Below are 25,935 nucleotides of genomic sequence, written 5' to 3'. Positions count from 1 at the left end.
GGCATCAGGGACGACAGCGTGAGTGTGGCCGGGATTTCTTAACGGCGGCGGATGTTCGTTCCGCGCGGTCGTGATTTTCGCTAAGAATGCTACTGACGCCTGGTGCACCCGCGGCGACGGCATCAAGGACGACATCGTGAGTGTGGCCGGGATTTCTTAACGGCGGCGGATGTTCGTTCCGCGCGGTCGTGATTTTCGCCAAGCATGCTACTGACGCCTGGTGCACCCGCGGCGATGGCATCAAGGACGACATCGTGAGTGTGGCCGGGATTTCTCAACGGCCGTGGATATTCGTTCCGCGCGGTCGTGATTTTCGCTAAGCATGCCACTGACGCCTGGTGCACCCGCGGCGACGGCATCAAGGACGACATCGTGAGTGTGGCCGGGATTTCTTAACGGCGGCGGATGTTCGTTCCGCGCGGTCGTGATTTTCGCTAAGCATGCTACTGACGCCTGGTGCACCCGCGGCGACGGCATCAAGGACGGCATCGTGAGTGTGGCCGGGATTTCTCAACGGCGGCGGGATGTTCGTTCCGCGCGGTCGTGATTTTCGCTAAGCATGCTACTGACGCCTGGTGCACCCGCGGCGACGGCATCAAGGACGACATTGTGAGTGCGGCCGGGATTTCTCAACGGCGGCGGATGTTCGTTCTGCGCGGTCGTGATTTTCGCTAAGCATGCTACTGACGCCCGGTGCACCCGCGGTGACGGCATCAGGGACGACATCGTGAGTGTGGCCGGGATTTCTCAACGGCCGCGGATGTTCGTTCCGCGCGGTCGTGATTTTCGCTAAGCATGCTACTGACGCCTAGTGCACCCGCGGCGACGACATCAAGGACGACATCGTGAGTGTGGCCGGGATTTCTCAACGGCCGCGGATGTTCGTTCCGCGCGGTCGTGGTTTTCGCTAAGCATGCTACTGACGCCTGGTGCACCCGCGGCGACGGCATCAAGGACGACATCGTGAGTGTGGCCTGGATTTCTCAACGACGGCGGATGTTCGCTCCGCGCGGTCGTGGTTTTCGCTAAGCATGCTACTGACGCCTGGTGCACCCGCGGTGACGGCATCAGAGACGACATCGTGAGTGTGGCCGGGATTTCTCAACGGCGGCGGATGTTCGCTCTGCGCGGTCGTGGTTTTCGCTCAGCATGCTACTGACGCCTGGTGCACCCGCGGCGACGGCATCAGGGACGACATCGTGAGTGTGGCCGGGATTTCTCAACGGCGGCGGATGTTGATTCTGTGCGGTCGTGGTTTTCGCTAAGCATGCTACTGACGCCTGGTGCACCCGCGGCGCCGGCATCAAGAACGACATCGTTAGTGTGGCCGGGATTTCTCACCGGCGGCGGATGTTCGCTCTGCGTGGTCTTGGTTTTCGCTAAGCATGCTACTGACGCCTGGTGCACACGCAGCGACGGCATCAAGGACGACATCGTGAGTGTGCCCGGGATTTCTCAACGGCGGCGGATGTTCATTCTGTGCGGTCGTGGTTTTCGCTAAGCATGCTACTGACGCCTGGTGCACCCGCGGCGCCGGCATCAAGGACGACATCGTTAGTGTGGCCGGGATTTCTCAACGGCCGCGGATGTTCGTTCCGCGCGGTCGTGATTTTCGCCAAGCATGCTACTGACGCCTGGTGCACCCGCGGCGACGGCATCAAGGACGACATCGTGAGTGTGGCCGGGATTTCTCAACCGCCGCGGATGTTCGTTCCGCGCGGTCGTGATTTTCGCCAAGCATGCTACTGACGCCTGGTGCACCCGCGGCGGCGGCATCAGGGACGACATCGTGAGTGTGGCCGGGATTTCTTAACGGCGGCGGATGTTCGTTCCGCGCGGTCGTGATTTTCGCTAAGCATGCTACTGACGTCTGGTGCACCCGCGGCGACGGCATCAAGGACGACATCGCGAGTGTGGCCGGGATTTCTAAACGGCCGCGGATGTTCGTTCCGCGCGGTCGTGATTTTCGCCAAGCATGCTACTGACGCCTGGTGCACCCGCGGCGATGGCATCAAGGACGACATCGTGAGTGTGGCCGGGATTTCTCAACGGCCGTGGATGTTCGTTCCGCGCGGTCGTGATTTTCGCTAAGCATGCTACTGACGCCTGGTGCACCCTCGGCGACGGCATCAAGGACGACATCGTTAGTGTGGCCGGTATTTCTCAACGGCCGCGGATGTTCGTTCCGCGCGGTCGTGATTTTCGCTAAGCATGCTACTGACGCCTGGTGCACCCGCGGCGACGGCATCAAGGACGGCATCGTGAGTGTGGCCGGGATTTCTCAACGGCGGCGGATGTTCGTTCCGCGCGGTCGTGATTTTCGCTAAGCATGCTACTGACGCCTGGTGCACCCGCGGCGACGGCATCAAGGACGACATTGTGAGTGCGGCCGGGATTTCTCAACGGCGGCGGATGTTCGTTCTGCGCGGTCGTGATTTTCGCTAAGCATGCTACTGACGCCCGGTGCACCCGCGGTGACGGCATCAGGGACGACATCGTGAGTGTGGCCGGGATTTCTCAACGGCCGCGGATGTTCGTTCCGCGCGGTCGTGATTTTCGCTAAGCATGCTACTGACGCCTAGTGCACCCGCGGCGACGACATCAAGGACGACATCGTGAGCGTGGCCGGGATTTCTCAAACGCCGCGGATGTTCGTTCCGCACGGTCGTGGTTTTCGCTAAGCATGCTACTGACGCCTGGTGCACCCGCGGCGACGGCATCAAGGACGACATCGTGAGTGTGGCCTGGATTTCTCAACGACGGCGGATGTTCGCTCCGCGCGGTCGTGGTTTTCGCTAAGCATGCTACTGACGCCTGGTGCACCCGCGGCGACGGCATCAGAGACGACATCGTGAGTGTGGCCGGGATTTCTCAACGGCGGCGGATGTTCGCTCTGCGCGGTCGTGGTTTTCGCTCAGCATGCTACTGACGCCTGGTCCACCCGCGGCGACGGCATCAGGGACGACATCGTGAGTGTGGCCGGGATTTCTCAACGGCGGCGGATGTTCATTCTGTTCGGTCGTGGTTTTCGCTAAGCATGCTACTGACGCCTGGTGCACCCGCGGCGCCGGCATCAAGGACGACATCGTTAGTGTGGCCGGGATTTCTCACCGGCGGCGGATGTTCGCTCTGCGTGGTCTTGGTTTTCGCTAAGCATGCTACTGACGCCTGGTGCACACGCAGCGACGGCATCAAGGACGACATCGTGAGTGTGCCCGGGATTTCTCAACGGCGGCGGATGTTCATTCTGTGCGGTCGTGGTTTTCGCTAAGCATGCTACTGACGCCTGGTGCACCCGCGGCGCCGGCATCAAGGACGACATCGTTAGTGTGGCCGGGATTTCTCAACGGCGGCGGATGTTCGCTCTGCGTGGTCTTGGTTTTCGCTAAGCATGCTACTGACGCCTGGTGCACACGCGGCGCCGGCATCAAGGACGACATCGTTAGTGTGGCCGGGATTTCTCAACGGCGGCGGATGTTCATTCTGTGTGGTCGTGGTTTTCGCTAAGCATGCTACTGACGCCTGGTGCACCCGCGGCGCCGGCATCAAGGACGACATCGTCAGTGTGGCCGGGATTTCTCAACGGCGGCGGATGTTCGCTCTGCGCGGTAGTGGTTTTCGCTAAGCATGCTACTGACGCCTGGTGCACCCGCAGCGACGGCATCGGGGACGGCGTCGTGAGTGTGCCCGGGATTTCTCAACGGCGGCGGATGTTCGTTCCGCGCGATCGTGGTTTTCGCTAAGCATGCTACTGATACCTGGTGCATCCGCGGCGATGGCATCAGAGACGACATCGTGAGTGTGGCCGGGATTTCTCAACGGCGGCGGATGTTCATTTCGCGCGGTAGTGGTTTTCGCTAAGCATGCTACTGACGCCTGGTGCACCCGCAGCGACGGCATCAAGGACGACATCGTCAGTGTGGCCGGGATTTCTCAACGGCGGTGGATGTTCGTTCCGCGCGGTCGTGATTTTCGCCAAGCATGCTACTGACGCCTGGTGCACCCGCGGCGACGGCATCAAGGACGACATCGTGAGTGTGGCCGGGATATCTCAACGGCGGCGGATGTTCGTTCCGCGCGGTCGTGATTTTCGCTAAGAATGCTACTGACGCCTGGTGCACCCGCGGCGACGGCATCAAGGACGACATCGTCAGTGTGGCCGGGATTTCTCAACGGCCGCGGATGTTCGTTCCGCGCGGTCGTGATTTTCGCTAAGCATGCTACTGACGCCTGGTGCACCCGCGGCGACGGCATCAAGGACGACATCGTGAGTGTGGCCGGGATTTCTCAACGGCCGCGGATGTTCGTTCCGCGCGGTCGTGATTTTCGCTAAGAATGCTACTGACGCCTGGTGCACCCGCGGCGACGGCATCAAGGACGACATCGTGAGTGTGGCCGGGATTTCTCAACGGCCGCGGATGTTCGTTTCGCGCGGTCGTGATTTTCGCCAAGCATGCTACTGACGCCTGGTGCACCCGCGGCGACGGCATCAAGGACGACATCGTGAGTGTGGCCGGGATTTCTCAACGGCCGCGGATGTTCGTTCCGCGCGGTCGTGATTTTCGCCAAGCATGCTACTGACGCCTGGTGCACCCGCGGCGACGGCATCAGGGACGAGATCGTGAGTGTGGCCGGGATTTCTTAACGGCGGCGGATGTTCGTTCCGCGCGGTCGTGGTTTTCGCTAAGCATGCTACTGACGCCTGGTGCACCCGCGGCGACGGCATCAGAGACGACATCGTGAGTGTGGCCGGGATTTCTCAACGGCGGCGGATGTTCGCTCTGCGCGGTCGTGGTTTTCGCTCAGCATGCTACTGACGCCTGGTGCACCCGCGGCGACGGCATCAGGGAGGACATCGTGAGTGTGGCCGGGATTTCTTAACGGCGGCGGATGTTCGTTCCGCGCGGTCGTGATTTTCGCTAAGAATGCTACTGACGCCTGGTGCACCCGCGGCGACGGCATCAAGGACGACATCGTGAGTGTGGCCGGGATTTCTCAACGGCCGCGGATGTTCGTTCCGCGCGGTCGTGATTTTCGCCAAGCATGCTACTGACGCCTGGTGCACCCGCGGCGACGGCATCAAGGACGACATCGTGAGTGTGGCCGGGATTTCTCAACGGCCGCGGATGTTCGTTCCGCGCGGTCGTGATTTTCGCTAAGCATGCTACTGACGCCTGGTGCACCCGCGGCGCCGGCATCAAGGACGACATCGTGAGTGTGGCCGGGATTTCTCAACGGCGGCGGATGTTCGCTCTGCGCGGTCGTGGTTTTCGCTAAGCATGCTACTGACGCCCGGTGCACCCGCGGCGACGGCATCAGGGACGACATCGTGAGTGTGGCCGGGATTTCTTAACGGCGGCGGATGTTCGTTCCGCGCGGTCGTGATTTTCGCTAAGAATGCTACTGACGCCTGGTGCACCCGCGGCGACGGCACCAAGGACGACACCGTGAGTGTGGCCGGGATTTCTCAACGGCCGCGGATGTTCATTCCGCGCGGTCGTGATTTTCGCCAAGCATGCTACTGACGCCTGGTGCACCCGCGGCGACGGCATCAAGGACGACATCGTGAGTGTGGCCGGGATTTCTCAACGGCCGCGGATGTTCGTTCCGCGCGGTCGTGATTTTCGCCAAGCATGCTACTGACGCCTGGTGCACCCGCGGCGACGGCATCAAGGACGACATCGTGAGTGTGGCCGGGATTTCTCAACGGCTGCGGATGTTCGTTCCGCGCGGTCGTGATTTTCGCCAAGCATGCTACTGACGTCTGGTGCACCCGCGGCGACGGCATCAAGGACGACATCGCGAGTGTGGCCGGGATTTCTAAACGGCCGCGGATGTTCGTTCCGCGCGGTCGTGATTTTCGCCAAGCATGCTACTGACGCCTGGTGCACCCGCGGCGACGGCATCAAGGACGACATCGTGAGTGTGGCCGGGATTTCTCAATGGCCGCGGATGTTCGTTCCGCGCGGTCGTGATTTTCGCCAAGCATGCTACTGACGCCTGGTGCACCCGCGGCGACGGCATCAAGGACGACATCGTGAGTGTGGCCGGGATTTCTCAACGGCCGCGGATGTTCGTTCCGCGCGGTCGTGATTTTCGCCAAGCATGCTACTGACGCCTGGTGCACCCGCGGCGACGGCATCAGGGACGACATCGTGAGTGTGGCCGGGATTTCTTAACGGCGGCGGATGTTCGTTCCGCGCGGTCGTGATTTTCGCTAAGCATGCTACTGACGTCTGGTGCACCCGCGGCGACGGCATCAAGGACGACATCGCGAGTGTGGCCGGGATTTCTAAACGGCCGCGGATGTTCGTTCCGCGCGGTCGTGATTTTCGCCAAGCATGCTACTGACGCCTGGTGCACCCGCGGCGACGGCATCAGGGACGACATCGTGAGTGTGGCCGGGATTTCTTAACGGCGGCGGATGTTCGTTCCGCGCGGTCGTGATTTTCGCTAAGAATGCTACTGACGCCTGGTGCACCCGCGGCGACGGCATCAGGGACGACATCGTGAGTGTGGCCGGGATTTCTTAACGGCGGCGGATGTTCGTTCCGCGCGGTCGTGATTTTCGCCAAGCATGCTACTGACGCCTGGTGCACCCGCGGCGATGGCATCAAGGACGACATCGTGAGTGTGGCCGGGATTTCTCAACGGCCGCGGATGTTCGTTCCGCGCGGTCGTGATTTTCGCCAAGCATGCTACTGACGCCTGGTGCACCCGCGGCGATGGCATCAAGGACGACATCGTGAGTGTGGCCGGGATTTCTCAACGGCCGCGGATGTTCGTTCCGCGCGGTCGTGATTTTCGCCAAGCATGCTACTGACGCCTGGTGCACCCGCGGCGACGGCATCAGGGACGACATCGTGAGTGTGGCCGGGATTTCTTAACGGCGGCGGATGTTCGTTCCGCGCGGTCGTGATTTTCGCTAAGAATGCTACTGACGCCTGGTGCACCCGCGGCGACGGCATCAAGGACGACATCGTGAGTGTGGCCGGGATTTCTTAACGGCGGCGGATGTTCGTTCCGCGCGGTCGTGATTTTCGCCAAGCATGCTACTGACGCCTGGTGCACCCGCGGCGATGGCATCAAGGACGACATCGTGAGTGTGGCCGGGATTTCTCAACGGCCGCGGATGTTCGTTCCGCGCGGTCGTGATTTTCGCTAAGCATGCTACTGACGCCTGGTGCACCCGCGGCGACGGCATCAAGGACGGCATCGTGAGTGTGGCCGGGATTTCTCAACGGCGGCGGATGTTCGTTCCGCGCGGTCGTGATTTTCGCTAAGCATGCTACTGACGCCTGGTGCACCCGAGGCGACGGCATCAAGGACGACATTGTGAGTGCGGCCGGGATTTCTCAACGGCGGCGGATGTTCGTTCTGCGCGGTCGTGATTTTCGCTAAGCATGCTACTGACGCCCGGTGCACCCGCGGTGACGGCATCAGGGACGACATCGTGAGTGTGGCCGGGATTTCTCAACGGCCGCGGATTGTTCGTTCCGCGCGGTCGTGATTTTCGCTAAACATGCTACTGACGCCTGGTGCACCCGCGGCGACGGCATCAAGGACGACATCGTGAGTGTGGCCTGGATTTCTCAACGACGGCGGATGTTGGCTCCGCGCGGTCGTGGTTTTCGCTAAGCATGCTACTGACGCCTGGTGCACCCGCGGCGACGGCATCAGAGACGACATCGTGAGTGTGGCCGGGATTTCTCAACGGCGGCGGATGTTCGCTCTGCGCGGTCGTGGTTTTCGCTCAGCATGCTACTGACGCCTGGTGCACCCGCGGCGACGGCATTAGGGACGACATCGTGAGAGTGGCTGGTATTTCTCAACGGCGGCGGATGTTCGTACCGCGCGGTCGTGGTTTTCGCTAAGCATGCTACTGACGCCTGGTGCACCCGCGGCGACGGCATCAGAGACGACATCGTGAGTGTGGCCGGGATTTCTCAACGGCGGCGGATGTTCATTCTGTGCGGTCGTGGTTTTCGCTAAGCATGCTACTGACGCCTGGTGCACCCGCGGCGCCGGCATCAAGGACGACATCGTTAGTGTGGCCGGGATTTCTCACCGGCGACGGATGTTCGCTCTGCGTGGTCTTGGTTTTAGCTAAGCATGCTACTGACGCCTGGTGCACACGCAGCGACGGCATCAAGGACGACATCGTGAGTGTGCCCGGGATTTCTCAACGGCGGCGGATGTTCATTCTGTGCGGTCGTGGTTTTCGCTAAGCATGCTACTGACGCCTGGTGCACCCGCGGCGCCGGCATCAAGGACGACATCGTTAGTGTGGCCGGGATTTCTCAACGGAGGCGGATGTTCGCTCTGCGTGGTCTTGGTTTTCGCTAAGCATGCTACTGACGCCTGGTGCACACGCGGCGCCGGCATCAAGGACGACATCGTTAGTGTGGCCGGGATTTCTCAACGGCGGCGGATGTTCATTCTGTGCGGTCGTGGTTTTCGCTAAGCATGCTACTGACGCCTGGTGCACCCGCGGCGCCGGCATCAAGGACGACATCGTCAGTGTGGCCGGGATTTCTCAACGGCGGCGGATGTTCGCTCTGCGCGGTAGTGGTTTTCGCTAAGCATGCTACTGACGCCTGGTGCACCCGCAGCGACGGCATCGGGGACGGCGTCGTGAGTGTGCCCGGGATTTCTCAACGGCAGGCGGATGTTCGTTCCGCGCGATCGTGGTTTTCGCTAAGCATGCTACTGATACCTGGTGGACCCGCGGCGATGGCATCAGAGACGACATCGTGAGTGTGGCCGGGATTTCTCAACGGCGGCGGATGTTCATTCCGCGCGGTCGTGGTTTCCGGTAAGCATGCTGCTGACGCCTGGTGCACACGCGGCGACGGCGTCACGGACGACATCGTGAGTGTGCCCGGGATTTCTCAACGGCGGCGGATGTTCGTTCCGCGCGGTCGTTGTTTTCGCTAAGCATTCTACTGAAGCCTGGTGAACCCGCGGCGACGGCATCAGGGGCGACATCGTGTGTGTGGCCGGGATTTCTCAACGGCGGTGGATGTTCGTTCCGCGCGGTCGTGGTTTTCGCTAAGCATGCTACTGACGCCTGGTGCACCCGCGGCGACGGCATCAGGGACGACATCGTGAGTGTGGCCGGGATTTCTCAACGGCGGAGTATGTTCGTTCCGCGCGGTCGTGGTTTTTGCTGAGCATCCTACTGACGCCTGGTGCACCCGCGGCGGCGGTATCAGGGACGACATCGTGAGTGTGGCCGGGATTTCTCAACGGCGGCGGATGTTCGTTCTGCGCGGTCGTGATTTTCGCTAAGCATGCTACTGAAGCCTGGTACACCCGCGGCGACGGCATCAAGGACGACATCGAGAGTGTTTCCGGGATTTCTCAACGGCGGCGGATGTTCGTTCCGCGCGGTCGTGATTTTCGCTAAGCATGCTACTGACGCCTGGTGCACCCGCGGCGACGGCATCAAGGACGACATCGTGAGTGTGGCCGGGATTTCTCAACGGCCGCGGATGTTCGTTCCGCGCGGTCGTGATTTTCGCCAAGCATGCTACTGACGCCTGGTGCACCCGCGGCGACGGCATCAGGGACGACATCGTGAGTGTGGCCGGGATTTCTTAACGGCGGCGGATGTTCGTTCCGCGCGGTCGTGATTTTCGCTAAGAATGCTACTGACGCCTGGTGCACCCGCGGCGACGGCATCAAGGACGACATCGTGAGTGTGGCCGGGATTTCTCAACGGCCGCGAATGTTCGTTCCGCGCGGTCGTGATTTTCGCTAAGCATGCTACTGACGCCTGGTGCACCCGCGGTGACGGCATCAAGGACGACATCGTGAGTGTGGCCGGGATTTCTCAACGGCGGCGGATGTTCGTTCTGCGCGGTCGAGATTTTCGCTAAGCATGCTACTGACGCCTGGTGCACCCGCGGCGACGGCATCAGGGACGACATCGTGAGTGTGGCAGGGATTTCTCAACGGCCGCGGATGTTCGTTCCGCGCGGTCGTGATTTTCGCTAAGCATACTACTGACGCCTGGTGCACCCGCGGCGACGGCATCAGGGACGACATCGTGAGTGTGGCCGGGATTTCACAACGGCCGCGGATGTTCGTTCCGCGTGGTCGTGATTTTCGCTAAGCATGCTACTGAGGCCTGGTGCACCCGCGGCGACGGCATCACGGACGACATCGTGAGTTTGGCCGGGATTTCTCAACGGCGACGGATGTTCGTTCCGCGCGGTTGTGATTTTCGCTAAGCATGCTACTGACGCCTGGTGCACCCGCGGCGACGGCATCAAGGACGACTTCGTCAGTGTGGCCGGGATTTCTCAACGGCCGCGGATGTTCGTTCCGCGCGGTCGTGATTTTCGCTAAGCATGCTACAGACGCCTGGTGCACCCGCGGCGACGGCATCAAGGACGACATCGTGAGTGTGGCCGGAATTTCTCAACGGCCGCGGATGTTCGTTCCGCGCGGTCGTGATTTTCGCCAAGCATGCTACTGACGCCTGGTGCACCCGCGGCGACGGCATCAGGGACGACATCGTGAGTGTGGCCGGGATTTCTCAACGGCGGCGGATGTTTGTTTCGCGCGGTCGTGATTTTCGCTAAGAATTCTACTGACGCCTGGTGCACCCGCGGCGACGGCATCAAGGACGACATCGTAAGTGTGGCCGGGATTTCTCAACGGCCGCGGATGTTCGTTCCGCGCGGTCGTGATTTTCGCTAAGCATGCTACTGACGCGGTGCATCCGCGGCGACGGCATCAAGGACGACATCGTGAGTGTGGCCGGGATTTCTCAACGGCCGCGGATGTTCGTTCCGCGCGGTCGTGATTTTCGCTAAGCATGCTACTGACGCCTGGTGCACCCGCGGCGACGGCATCAAGGACGACATCGTGAGTGTGGCCGGGATTTCTCAATGGCGGCGGATGTTCGTTCTTCGCGGTCGTGATTTTCGCTAAGCATGCTACTGATGCCTGGTGCACCCGCGGCGACGGCATCAAGGACGACATCGTGAGTGTGGCCGGGATTTCTCAATGGCGGCGGATGTTCGTTCTGCGCGGTCGTGATTTTCGCTGAGCATGCTACTGACGCCTGGTGCACCCGCGGCGACGGCATCAATGACGACATCGTGAGTGTGGCCGGGATTTCTCAACGGCCGCGGATGTTCGATCCGCGCGTTCGTGATTTTCGCTAAGCATGCTACTGACGCCTGGTGAACCCGCGGCGACGGCATCAAGGACGGCATCGTGAGTTTGGCCGGGATTTCTCAACGGCCGCGGATGTTCGTTCCGCGCGGTCGTGATTTTCGCTAAGCATGCTACTGACGCCTGGTGCATCCGCGGCGACGGCATCAAGGACGACATCGTGAGTGTGGCCGGGATTTCTCAACGGCCGCGGATGTTCGTTCCGCGCGGTCGTGATTTTCGCTAAGCATGCTACTGACGCCTGGTGCACCCGCGGCGACGGCATCAAGGACGACATCGTGAGTGTGGCCGGGATTTCTCAATGGCGGCGGATGTTCGTTCTTCGCGGTCGTGATTTTCGCTAAGCATGCTACTGATGCCTGGTGCACCCGCGGCGACGGCATCAAGGACGACATCGTGAGTGTGGCCGGGATTTCTCAACGGCGGCGGATGTTCGTTCCGCGCGGTCGTGATTTTTGCTAAGCATGCTACTGACGCCTGGTGCACCCGCGGCGGCGGTATCAGGGAGGACATCGTGAGCGTGGCCGGGATTTCTCAACGGCGGCGGATGTTCGTTCTGCGCGGTCGTGGTATTCACTAAGCATGCTACTGACGCCTGTTGCACCCGCGGCGACGGCATCAGGGACGACATCGTGAGTGTAGCCGGTATTTCACAATGGCGGCGGATGTTCGTTCTGCGCGGTCGTGATTTTCGCTACTCATGCTACTGACGCCTGGTGCACCCGCGGCGACGGCATTAAGGACGACATCGTGAGTGTGGTCGGGATTTCTCAACGGCCGGGGATGTTCGTTCCGCGCGGTCGTGATTTTCGCTAAGCATGCTACTGACGCCTGGTGCACCCGCGGTGACGGCATCAAGGACGACATCGTGAGTGTGGCAGGGATTTCTCAACGGCCGCGGATGTTCGTTCCGCGCGGTCGTGATTTTCGCTAAGCATACTACTGACGCCTGGTGCACCCGCGGCGACGGCATCAGGGACGACATCGTGAGTGTGGCCGGGATTTCACAACGGCCGCGGATGTTCGTTCCGCGCGGTCGTGATTTTCGCTAAGCATGCTACTGAGGCCTGGTGCACCCGCGGCGACGGCATCAGGGACGACATCGTGAGTTTGGCCGGGATTTCTCAACGACGACGGATGTTCGTGCCGCGCGGTTGTGATTTTCGCTAAGCATGCTACTGACGCCTGGTGCACCCGCGGCGACGGCATCAAGGACGACATCGTCAGTGTGGCCGGGATTTCTCAACGGCCGCGGATGTTCGTTCCGCGCGGTCGTGATTTTCGCTAAGCATGCTACCGACGCCTGGCGCACCCGCGGCGACGGCATCAAGGACGACATCGTGAGTGTGGCCGGAATTTCTCAACGGCCGCGGATATTCGTTCCGCGTGGGTCGTGATTTTCGCCAAGCATGCTACTGACGCCTGGTGCACCCGCGGCGACGGCATCAGGGACGACATCGTGAGTGTGGCCGGGATTTCTCAACGGCGGCGGATGTTTGTTCCGCGCGGTCGTGATTTTCGCTAAGAATTCTACTGACGCCTGGTGCACCCGCGGCGACGGCATCAAGGACGACATCGTAAGTGTGGCCGGGATTTCTCAACGGCCGCGGATGTTCGTTCCGCGCGGTCGTGATTTTCGCTAAGCATGCTACTGACGCGGTGCATCCGCGGCGACGGCATCAAGGACGACATCGTGAGTGTGGCCGGGATTTCTCAACGGCCGCGGATGTTCGTTCCGCGCGGTCGTGATTTTCGCTAAGCATGCTACTGACGCCTGGTGCACCCGCGGCGACGGCATCAAGGACGACATCGTGAGTGTGGCCGGGATTTCTCAATGGCGGCGGATGTTCGTTCTTCGCGGTCGTGATTTTCGCTAAGCATGCTACTGATGCCTGGTGCACCCGCGGCGACGGCATCAAGGACGACATCGTGAGTGTGGCCGGGATTTCTCAATGGCGGCGGATGTTCGTTCTGCGCGGTCGTGATTTTCGCTGAGCATGCTACTGACGCCTGGTGCACCCGCGGCGACGGCATCAAGGACGACATCGTGAGTGTGGCCGGGATTTCTCAACGGCGGCGGATGTTCGTTCTGCGCGGTCGTGATTTTCGCTAAGCATGCTACTGACGCCTGGTGCACCCGCGGCGACGGCATCAGGGACGACATCGTGAGTGTGGCCGGGATTTCTCAACGGCGGCGGATGTTCGTTCTGCGCGGTCGTGATTTTCGCTAAGCATGCTACTGACGCCTGGTGCACCCGCGGCGACGGCATCAAGGACGACATCGTGAGTGTGGCCGGGATTTCTCAACGGCCGCGGATGTTCGTTCCGCGCGGTCGTGATTTTCGCTAAGAATGCTACTGACGCCTGGTGCACCCGCGGCGACGGCATCAAGGACGACATCGTGAGTGTGGCCGGGATTTCTCAACGGCCGCGGATGTTCGTTCCGCGCGGTCGTGATTTTCGCTAAGCATGCTACTGACGCCTGGTGCACCCGCGGCGACGGCATCAAAGACGACATCGTGAGTGTGGCCGGGATTTCTCAACGGCCGCGGATGTTCGATCCGCGCGTTCGTGATTTTCGCTAAGCATGCTACTGACGCCTGGTGAACCCGCGGCGACGGCATCAAGGACGGCATCGTGAGTGTGGCCGGGATTTCTCAACGGCCGCGGATGTTCGTTCCGCGCGGTCGTGATTTTCGCTAAGCATGCTACTGACGCCTGGTGCATCCGCGGCGACGGCATCAAGGACGACATCGTGAGTGTGGCCGGGATTTCTCAACGGCCGCGGATGTTCGTTCCGCGCGGTCGTGATTTTCGCAAAGCATGCTACTGACGCCTGGTGCACCCGCGGCGACGGCATCAAGGACGACATCGTGAGTGTGGCCGGGATTTCTCAATGGCGGCGGATGTTCGTTCTTCGCGGTCGTGATTTTCGCTAAGCATGCTACTGATGCCTGGTGCACCCGCGGCGACGGCATCAAGGACGACATCGTGAGTGTGGCCGGGATTTCTCAATGGCGGCGGATGTTCGTTCTGCGCGGTCGTGATTTTCGCTAAGCATGCTACTGACGCCTGGTGCACCCGCTGCGACGGCATCAGGAACGACATCGTGAGTGTGGCCGGGATTTCTCAACGGCGGCGGATGTTCGTTCTGCGCGGTCGTGATTTTCGCTAAGCATGCTACTGACGCCTGGTGCACCCGCGGCGACGGCATCAAGGACGACATCGTGAGTGTGGCCGGGATTTCTCAACGGCCGCGGATGTTCGTTCCGCGCGGTCGTGATTTTCGCTAAGAATGCTACTGACGCCTGGTGCACCCGCGGCGACGGCATCAAGGACGACATCGTGAGTGTGGCCGGGATTTCTCAACGGCCGCGGATGTTCGTTCCGCGCGGTCGTGATTTTCGCTAAGCATGCTACTGACGCCTGGTGCACCCGCGGCGACGGCATCAAAGACGACATCGTGAGTGTGGCCGGGATTTCTCAACGGCCGCGGATGTTCGATCCGCGCGTTCGTGATTTTCGCTAAGCATGCTACTGACGCCTGGTGAACCCGCGGCGACGGCATCAAGGACGGCATCGTGAGTGTGGCCGGGATTTCTCAACGGCGGCGGATGTTCGTTCCGCGCGGTCGTGATTTTCGCTAAGCATGCTACTGACGCCTGGTGCACCCGCTGCGACGGCATCAGGGACGACATCGTGAGTGTGGCCGGGATTTCTCAACGGCGGCGGATGTTTGTTTCGCGCGGTCGTGATTTTCGCTAAGAATTCTACTGACGCCTGGTGCACCCGCGGCGACGGCATCAAGGACGACATCGTAAGTGTGGCCGGGATTTCTCAACGGCCGCGGATGTTCGTTCCGCGCGGTCGTGATTTTCGCTAAGCATGCTACTGACGCGGTGCATCCGCGGCGACGGCATCAAGGACGACATCGCGAGTGTGGCCGGGATTTCTCAACGGCCGCGGATGTTCGTTCCGCGCGGTCGTGATTTTCGCTAAGCATGCTACTGACGCCTGGTGCACCCGCGGCGACGGCATCAAGGACGACATCGTGAGTGTGGCCGGGATTTCTCAATGGCGGCGGATGTTCGTTCTTCGCGGTCGTGATTTTCGCTAAGCATGCTACCGATGCCTGGTGCACCCGCGGCGACGGCATCAAGGACGACATCGTGAGTGTGGCCGGGATTTCTCAATGGCGGCGGATGTTCGTTCTGCGCGGTCGTGATTTTCGCTGAGCATGCTACTGACGCCTGGTGCACCCGCGGCGACGGCATCAAGGACGACATCGTGAGTGTGGCCGGGATTTCTCAACGGCGGCGGATGTTCGTTCTGCGCGGTCGTGATTTTCGCTAAGCATGCTACTGACGCCTGGTGCACCCGCGGCGACGGCATCAGGGACGACATCGTGAGTGTGGCCGGGATTTCTCAACGGCGGCGGATGTTCGTTCTGCGCGGTCGTGATTTTCGCTAAGCATGCTACTGACGCCTGGTGCACCCGCGGCGACGGCATCAGGGACGACATCGTGAGTGTGGCCGGGATTTCTCAACGGCCGCGGATGTTCGTTCTGCGCGGTCGTGATTTTCGCTAAGCATGCTACTGACGCCTGGTGCACCCGCGGCGACGGCATTAAGGACGACATCGTGAGTGTGGCCGGGATTTCTCAACGGCCGCGGATGTTCGTTCCGCGCGGTCGTGATTTTCGCTAAGAATGCTACTGACGCCTGGTGCACCCGCGGCGACGGCATCAAGGACGACATCGTGAGTGTGGCCGGGATTTCTCAACGGCCGCGGATGTTCGATCCGCGCGTTCGTGATTTTCGCTAAGCATGCTACTGACGCCTGGTGAACCCGCGGCGACGGCATCAAGGACGGCATCGTGAGTGTGGCCGGGATTTCTCAACGGCCGCGGATGTTCGTTCCGCGCGGTCGTGATTTTCGCTAAGCATGCTACTGACACCTGGTGCATCCGCGGCGACGGCATCAAGGACGACATCGTGAGAGTGGCCGGGATTTCTCAACGGCCGCGGATGTTCGTTCCGCGCGGTCGTGATTTTCGCTAAGCATGCTACTGACGCCTGGTGCACCCGCGGCGACGGCATCAAGGACGACATCGTGAGTGTGGCCGGGATTTCTCAATGGCGGCGGATGTTCGTTCTTCGCGGTCGTGATTTTCGCTAAGCATGCTACTGATGCCTGGTGCACCCGCGGCGACGGCATCAAGGACGACATCGTGAGTGTGGCCGGGATTTCTCAACGGCGGCGGATGTTCGTTCCGCGCGGTCGTGATTTTCGCCAAGCATGCTACTGACGCCTGGTGCACCCGCGGCTACGGCATCAGGGTCGACATCGTGAGTGTGGCCGGGATTTCTCAACGGCGGCGGATGTTCGTTCCGCGCGGTCGTGGTTTTCGCTAAGAATGCTACTGACGCCTGGTGCACCCGCGGCGACGGCATCAAGGACGACATCGTGAGTGTGGCCGGGATTTCTCAACGGCCGCGGATGTTCGTTCCGCACGGTCGTGATTTTCGCTAAGCATGCTACTGACGCCTGGTGCACCCGCGGCGACGGCATCAAGTACGACATCGTGAGTGTGGCCGGGATTTCTCAACGGCCGCGGATGTTCGTTCCGCGCGGTCGTGATTTTCACTAAGCATGCTACTGACGCCTGGTGCACCCACGGCGACGGCATCAAGGACGACATCGTGAGTGTGGCCGGGATTTCTCAACGGCCGCGGATGTTCGTTCCGCGCGGTCGTGATTTTCGCTAAGCATGCTACTGACGCCTGGTGCACCCGCGGCGACGGCATCAGGGACGACATCGTTAGTGTGGCCGGGATTTCTCAACGGCGGCGGATGTTCGTTCCGCGCGGTCGTGATTTTTGCTAAGCATGCTACTGACGCCTGGTGCACCCGCGGCGGCGGTATCAGGGAGGACATCGTGAGTGTGGCCGGGATTTCTCAACGGCGGCGGATGTTCGTTCTGCGCGGTCGTGGTATTCACTAAGCATGCTACTGACGCCTGTTGCACCCGCGGCGACGGCATCAGGGACGACATCGTGAGTGTAGCCGGTATTTCACAATGGCGGCGGATGTTCGTTCTGCGCGGTCGTGATTTTCGCTACTCATGCTACTGACGCCTGGTGCACCCGCGGCGACGGCATTAAGGACGACATCGTGAGTGTGGCCGGGATTTCTCAACGGCCGGGGATGTTCGTTCCGCGCGGTCGTGATTTTCGCTAAGCATGCTACTGACGCCTGGTGCACCCGCGGTGACGGCATCAAGGACGACATCGTGAGTGTGGCCGGGATTTCTCAACGGCGGCGGATGTTCGTTCTGCGCGGTCGAGATTTTCGCTAAGCATGCTACTGACGCCTGGTGCACCCGCGGCGACGGCATCAGGGACGACATCGTGAGTGTGGCAGGGATTTCTCAACGGCCGCGGATGTTCGTTCCGAGCGGTCGTGATTTTCGCTAAGCATACTACTGACGCCTGGTGCACCCGCGGCGACGGCATCAGGGACGACATCGTGAGTGTGGCCGGGATTTCACAACGGCCGCGGATGTTCGTTCCGCGCGGTCGTGATTTTCGCTAAGCATGCTACTGACGCCTGGTGCACCCGCGGCGACGGCATCAAGGACGACATCGTGAGTGTGGCCGGGATTTCTCAATGGCCGCGGATGTTCGTTCCGCGCGGTCGTGATTTTCGCTAAGCATGCTACTGACGCCTGATGCACCCGCGGCGACGGCATCAAGGACGACATCTTGTTTGTGGCCGGGATTTCTCAACGGCCGTGGATGTTCGTTCCGCGCGGTCGTGATTTTCGCTAAGCATGCTACTGACGCCTGGTGCACCCGCGGCGACGGCATCAAGGACGACATCGTGAGTGTGGCCGGGATTTCTCAACGGCCGCGGATGTTTGTTCCGCGATGTCACGATTTTCGCTAAGCATGCTACTGATGCCCGGTGCACACGCGGCGACGGCATCAAGGACGACATCGTGAGTGTGGCCGGGATTTCTCAACGGCGGCGGATGTTCGTTCCGCGCGGTCGCGATTTTCACTAAGCATGCTACTGACGCCTGGTGCACCCGCGGCGACGGCATCAAGGACGACATCGTGAGTGTGGCCGGGATTTCTCAACGGCGGCGGGTGTTCGTTCCGCGCGGTCGTGATTTTCGCTAAGCATGCTACTGACGCCTGGTGCACCCGCGGCGACGGCATCAAGGACGACATCGTGAGTGTGGCCGGGATTTCTCAACGGCGGCGGATGTTCGTTCTGCGCGATCGTGATTTTCGCTAAGCATGCTACTGACGCCTGGTGCACCCGCGGCGACGGCATCAGGGACGACATCGTGAGTGTGGCCGGGATTTCTCAACGGCGGCGGATGTTCGTTCTGCGCGGTCGCGATTTTCGTAAGCATGCCACTGACGCCTGGTGCTCCCGCGGCGACGGCATCAAGGACGACATCGTGAGTGTGGCCGGGATTTCTCAACGGCCGCGGATGTTCGTTCCGCGCGGTCGCGATTTTCACTAAGCATGCTACTGACGCCTGGTGCACCCGCGGCGACGGCATCAAGGACGACATCGTGAGTGTGGCCGGGATTTCTCAACGGCCGCGGATGTTCGTTCCGCGCGGTCGTGATTTTCGCTAAGCATGCTACTGAAGCCTGGTGCATCCGCGGCGACGGCATCAGGGACGACATCGTGAGTGTGGCCCGGATTTCTCAACGGCCGCGGATGTTCGTTCCGCGCGGTCGTGATTTTCGCTAAGCACGCTACTGACGCCTGGTCCACACGCGGCGACGGCACCAGGGACGACATCGTGAGTGTGGCCGGGATTTCTCAACGGCCGCGGATGTTCGTTCCGCGCGGTCGTGATTTTCGCCAAGCATGCTACTGACGCCTGGTGCACCCGCGGCGACGGCATCAGGGACGACATCGTGAGTGTGGCCGGGATTTCTTAACGGCGGCGGATGTTCGTTCCGCGCGGTCGTGATTTTCGCTAAGCATGCTACTGACGTCTGGTGCACCCGCGGCGACGGCACCAAGGACGACATCGCGAGTGTGGCCGGGATTTCTCAACGGCCGCGGATGTTCGTTCCGCGCGGTCGTGATTTTCGCTAAGCATGCTACTGACGCCTGGTGCACCCGCGGCGACGGCATCAAGGACGGCATCGTGAGTGTGGCCGGGATTTCTCAACGGCGGCGGGATGTTCGTTCCACGCGGTCGTGATTTTCGCTAAGCATGCTACTGACGCCTGGTGCACCCGCGGCGACGGCATCAAGGACGACATCGTGAGTGTGGCCTGGATTTCTCAACGACGGCGGATGTTCGCTCCGCGCGGTCGTGGTTTTCGCTAAGCATGCTACTGACGCCTGGTGCACCCGCGGCGACGGCATCAGAGACGACATCGTGAGTGTGGCCGGGATTTCTCAACGGCGGCGGATGTTCGCTCTGCGCGGTCGTGGTTTTCGCTCAGCATGCTACTGACGCCTGGTGCACCCGCGGCGACGGCATCAGGGACGACATCGTGAGTGTGGCCGGGATTTCTCAACGGCGGCGGATGTTGATTCTGTGCGGTCGTGGTTTTCGCTAAGCATGCTACTGACGCCTGGTGCACCCGCGGCGCCGGCATCAAGAACGACATCGTTAGTGTGGCCGGGATTTCTCACCGGCGGCGGATGTTCGCTCTGCGTGGTCTTGGTTTTCGCTAAGCATGCTACTGACGCCTGGTGCACACGCAGCGACGGCATCAAGGACGACATCGTGAGTGTGCCCGGGATTTCTCAACGGCGGCGGATGTTCATTCTGTGCGGTCGTGGTTTTCGCTAAGCATGCTACTGACGCCTGGTGCACCCGCGGCGCCGGCATCAAGGACGACATCGTTAGTGTGGCCGGGATTTCTCAACGGCCGCGGATGTTCGTTCCGCGCGGTCGTGATTTTCGCCAAGCATGCTACTGACGCCAAGTGCACCCGCGGCGACGGCATCAAGGACGACATCGTGAGTGTGGCCGGGATTTCTCAACGGCCGCGGATGTTCGTTCCGCGCGGTCGTGATTTTCGCCAAGCATGCTACTGACGCCTGGTGCACCCGCGGCGGCGGCATCAGGGACGACATCGTGAGTGTGGCCGGGATTTCTTAACGGCGGCGGATGTTCGTTCCGCGCGGTCGTGATTTTCGCTAAGCATGCTACTGACGTCTGGTGCACCCGCGGCGACGGCATCAAGGACGACATCGCGAGTGTGGCCGGGATTTCTAAACGGCCGCGGATGTTCGTTCCGCGCGGTCGTGATTTTCGCCAAGCATGCTACTGACGCCTGGTGCACCCGCGGCGATGGCATCAAGGACGACATCGTGAGTGTGGCCGGGATTTCTCAACGGCCGTGGATGTTCGTTCCGCGCGGTCGTGATTTTCGCTAAGCATGCTACTGACGCCTGGTGCACCCTCGGCGACGGCATCAAGGACGACATCGTTAGTGTGGCCGGTATTTCTCAACGGCCGCGGATGTTCGTTCCGCGCGGTCGTGATTTTCGCTAAGCATGCTACTGACGCCTGGTGCACCCGCGGCGACGGCATCAAGGACGGCATCGTGAGTGTGGCCGGGATTTCTCAACGGCGGCGGATGTTCGTTCCGCGCGGTCGTGATTTTCGCTAAGCATGCTACTGACGCCTGGTGCACCCGCGGCGACGGCATCAAGGACGACATTGTGAGTGCGGCCGGGATTTCTCAACGGCGGCGGATGTTCGTTCTGCGCGGTCGTGATTTTCGCTAAGCATGCTACTGACGCCCGGTGCACCCGCGGTGACGGCATCAGGGACGACATCGTGAGTGTGGCCGGGATTTCTCAACGGCCGCGGATGTTCGTTCCGCGCGGTCGTGATTTTCGCTAAGCATGCTACTGACGCCTAGTGCACCCGCGGCGACGACATCAAGGACGACATCGTGAGCGTGGCCGGGATTTCTCAAACGCCGCGGATGTTCGTTCCGCACGGTCGTGGTTTTCGCTAAGCATGCTACTGACGCCTGGTGCACCCGCGGCGACGGCATCAAGGACGACATCGTGAGTGTGGCCTGGATTTCTCAACGACGGCGGATGTTCGCTCCGCGCGGTCGTGGTTTTCGCTAAGCATGCTACTGACGCCTGGTGCACCCGCGGCGACGGCATCAGGGACGACATCGTGAGTGTGGCCGGGATTTCTCAAGGGCGGCGGATGTTCATTCTGTGCGGTCGTGGTTTTCGCTAAGCATGCTACTGACGCCTGGTGCACCCGCGGCGCCGGCATCAAGGACGACATCGTTAGTGTGGCCGGGATTTCTCACCGGCGGCGGATGTTCGCTCTGCGTGGTCTTGGTTTTCGCTAAGCATGCTACTGACGCCTGGTGCACACGCAGCGACGGGATCAAGGACGACATCGTGAGTGTGCCCGGGATTTCTCAACGGCGGCGGATGTTCATTCTGTGCGGTCGTGGTTTTCGCTAAGCATGCTACTGACGCCTGGTGCACCCGCGGCGCCGGCATCAAGGACGACATCGTTAGTGTGACCGGGATTTCTCAACGGCGGCGGATGTTCGCTCTGCGTGGTCTTGGTTTTCGCTAAGCATGCTACTGACGCCTGGTGCACACGCGGCGCCGGCATCAAGGACGACATCGTTAGTGTGGCCGGGATTTCTCAACGGCGGCGGATGTTCATTCTGTGCGGTCGTGGTTTTCGCTAAGCATGCTACTGACGCCTGGTGCACCCGCGGCGCCGGCATCAAGGACGACATCGTCAGTGTGGCCGGGATTTCTCAACGGCGGCGGATGTTCGCTCTGCGCGGTAGTGGTTTTCGCTAAGCATGCTACTGACGCCTGGTGCACCCGCAGCGACGGCATCGGGGACGGCGTCGTGAGTGTGCCCGGGATTTCTCAACGGCGGCGGATGTTCGTTCCGCGCGATCGTGGTTTTCGCTAAGCATGCTACTGATACCTGGTGCATCCGCGGCGATGGCATCAGAGACGACATCGTGAGTGTGGCTGGGATTTCTCAACGGCGGCGGATGTTCATTTCGCGCGGTAGTGGTTTTCGCTAAGCATGCTACTGACGCCTGGTGCACCCGCAGCGACGGCATCAAGGACGACATCGTCAGTGTGGCCGGGATTTCTCAACGGCGGTGGATGTTCGTTCCGCGCGGTCGTGATTTTCGCCAAGCATGCTACTGACGCCTGGTGCACCCGCGGCGACGGCATCAAGGACGACATCGTGAGTGTGGCCGGGATATCTCAACGGCGGCGGATGTTCGTTCCGCGCGGTCGTGATTTTCGCTAAGAATGCTACTGACGCCTGGTGCACCCGCGGCGACGGCATCAAGGACGACATCGTGAGTGTGGCCGGGATTTCTCAACGGCCGCGGATGTTCGTTTCGCGCGGTCGTGATTTTCGCCAAGCATGCTACTGACGCCTGGTGCACCCGCGGCGACGGCATCAAGGACGACATCGTGAGTGTGGCCGGGATTTCTCAACGGCCGCGGATGTTCGTTCCGCGCGGTCGTGATTTTCGCCAAGCATGCTACTGACGCCTGGTGCACCCGCGGCGACGGCATCAGGGACGAGATCGTGAGTGTGGCCGGGATTTCTTAACGGCGGCGGATGTTCGTTCCGCGCGGTCGTGGTTTTCGCTAAGCATGCTACTGACGCCTGGTGCACCCGCGGCGACGGCATCACAGACGACATCGTGAGTGTGGCCGGGATTTCTCAACGGCGGCGGATGTTCGCTCTGCGCGGTCGTGGTTTTCGCTCAGCATGCTACTGACGCCTGGTGCACCCGCGGCGACGGCATCAGGGAGGACATCGTGAGTGTGGCCGGGATTTCTTAACGGCGGCGGATGTTCGTTCCGCGCGGTCGTGATTTTCGCTAAGAATGCTACTGACGCCTGGTGCACCCGCGGCGACGGCATCAAGGACGACATCGTGAGTGTGGCCGGGATTTCTCAACGGCCGCGGATGTTCGTTCCGCGCGGTCGTGATTTTCGCCAAGCATGCTACTGACGCCTGGTGCACCCGCGGCGACGGCATCAAGGACGACATCGTGAGTGTGGCCGGGATTTCTCAACGGCCGCGGATGTTCGTTCCGCGCGGTCGTGATTTTCGCTAAGCATGCTACTGACGCCTGGTGCACCCGCGGCGCCGGCATCAAGGACGACATCGTGAGTGTGGCCGGGATTTCTCAACGGCGGCGGATGTTCGCTCTGCGCGGTCGTGGTTTTCGCTAAGCATGCTACTGACGCCCGGTGCACCCGCGGCGACGGCATCAGGGACGACATCGTGACTGTGGCCGGGATTTCTTAACGGCGGCGGATGTTCGTTCCGCGCGGTCGTGATTTTCGCTAAGAATGCTACTGACGCCTGGTGCACCCGCGGCGACGGCATCAAGGACGACATCGTGAGTGTGGCCGGGATTTCTCAACGGCCGCGGATGTTCGTTCCGCGCGGTCGTGATTTTCGCCAAGCATGCTACTGACGCCTGGTGCACCCGCGGCGACGGCATCAAGGACGACATCGTGAGTGTGGCCGGGATTTCTCAACGGCCGCGGATGTTCGTTCCGCGCGGTCGTGATTTTCGCCAAGCATGCTACTGACGCCTGGTGCACCCGCGGCGACGGCATCAAGGACGACATCGTGAGTGTGGCCGGGATTTCTCAACGGCTGCGGATGTTCGTTCCGCGCGGTCGTGATTTTCGCCAAGCATGCTACTGACGCCTGGTGCACCCGCGGCGACGGCATCAAGGACGACATCGTGAGTGTGGCCGGGATTTCTCAACGGCCGCGGATGTTCGTTCCGCGCGGTCGTGATTTTCGCCAAGCATGCTACTGACGCCTGGTGCACCCGCGGCGACGGCATCAAGGACGACATCGTGAGTGTGGCCGGGATTTCTCAACGGCCGCGGGTGTTCGTTCCGCGCGGTCGTGATTTTCGCCAAGCATGCTACTGACGCCTGGTGCACCCGCGGCGACGGCATCAGGGACGACATCGTGAGTGTGGCCGGGATTTCTTAACGGCGGCGGATGTTCGTTCCGCGCGGTCGTGATTTTCGGTAAGCATGCTACTGACGTCTGGTGCACCCGCGGCGACGGCATCAAGGACGACATCGCGAGTGTGGCCGGGATTTCTAAACGGCCGCGGATGTTCGTTCCGCGCGGTCGTGATTTTCGCCAAGCATGCTACTGACGCCTGGTGCACCCGCGGCGACGGCATCAAGGACGACATCGTGAGTGTGGCCGGGATTTCTCAACGGCCGCGGATGTTCGTTCCGCGCGGTCGTGATTTTCGCCAAGCATGCTACTGACGCCTGGTGCACCCGCGGCGACGGCATCAAGGACGACATCGTGAGTGTGGCCGGGATTTCTCAACGGCCGCGGATGTTCGTTCCGCGCGGTCATGATTTTCGCCAAGCATGCTACTGACGCCTGGTGCACCCGCGGCGGCGGCATCAGGGACGACATCGTGAGTGTGGCCGGGATTTCTTAACGGCGGCGGATGTTCGTTCCGCGCGGTCGTGATTTTCGCTAAGCATGCTACTGACGTCTGGTGCACCCGCGGCGACGGCATCAAGGACGACATCGCGAGTGTGGCCGGGATTTCTAAACGGCCGCGGATGTTCGTTCCGCGCGGTCGTGATTTTCGCCAAGCATGCTACTGACGCCTGGTGCACCCGCGGCGACGGCATCAGGGACGACAGCGTGAGTGTGGCCGGGATTTCTTAACGGCGGCGGATGTTCGTTCCGCGCGGTCGTGATTTTCGCTAAGAATGCTACTGACGCCTGGTGCACCCGCGGCGACGGCAACAAGGACGACATCGTGAGTGTGTCCGGGATTTCTTAACGGCGGCGGATGTTCGTTCCGCGCGGTCGTGATTTTCGCCAAGCATGCTACTGACGCCTGGTGCACCCGCGGCGATGGCATCAAGGACGACATCGTGAGTGTGGCCGGGATTTCTCAACGGCCGTGGATATTCGTTCCGCGCGGTCGTGATTTTCGCTAAGCATGCCACTGACGCCTGGTGCACCCTCGGCGACGGCATCAAGGACGACATCGTTAGTGTGGCCGGGATTTCTCAACGGCCGCGGATGTTCGTTCCGCGCGGTCGTGATTTTCGCTAAGCATGCTACTGACGCCTGGTGCACCCGCGGCGACGGCATCAAGGACGGCATCGTGAGTGTGGCCGGGATTTCTCAACGGCGGCGGGATGTTCGTTCCACGCGGTCGTGATTTTCGCTAAGCATGCTACTGACGCCTGGTGCACCCGCGGCGACGGCATCAAGGACGACATTGTGAGTGCGGCCGGGATTTCTCAACGGCGGCGGATGTTCGTTCTGCGCGGTCGTGATTTTCGCTAAGCATGCTACTGACGCCCGGTGCACCCGCGGTGACGGCATCAGGGACGACATCGTGAGTGTGGCCGGGATTTCTCAACGGCCGCGGATGTTCGTTCCGCGCGGTCGTGATTTTCGCTAAGCATGCTACTGACGCCTAGTGCACCCGCGGCGACGGCATCAGGGACGACATCGTGAGTGTGGCCGGGATTTCTCAACGGCCGTGGATATTCGTTCCGCGCGGTCGTGATTTTCGCTAAGCATGCCACTGACGCCTGGTGCACCCTCGGCGACGGCATCAAGGACGACATCGTTAGTGTGGCCGGGATTTCTCAACGGCCGCGGATGTTCGTTCCGCGCGGTCGTGATTTTCGCTAAGCATGCTACT

The sequence above is a fragment of the Ixodes scapularis genome, unplaced genomic scaffold (genome assembly GCF_016920785.2).
Source record: "Ixodes scapularis isolate PalLabHiFi unplaced genomic scaffold, ASM1692078v2 PGA_scaffold12__126_contigs__length_90152505, whole genome shotgun sequence".
NCBI classification, from domain to species: domain Eukaryota; kingdom Metazoa; phylum Arthropoda; class Arachnida; order Ixodida; family Ixodidae; genus Ixodes; species Ixodes scapularis.
Note: the sequence above shows the minus strand (reverse complement) of the source record.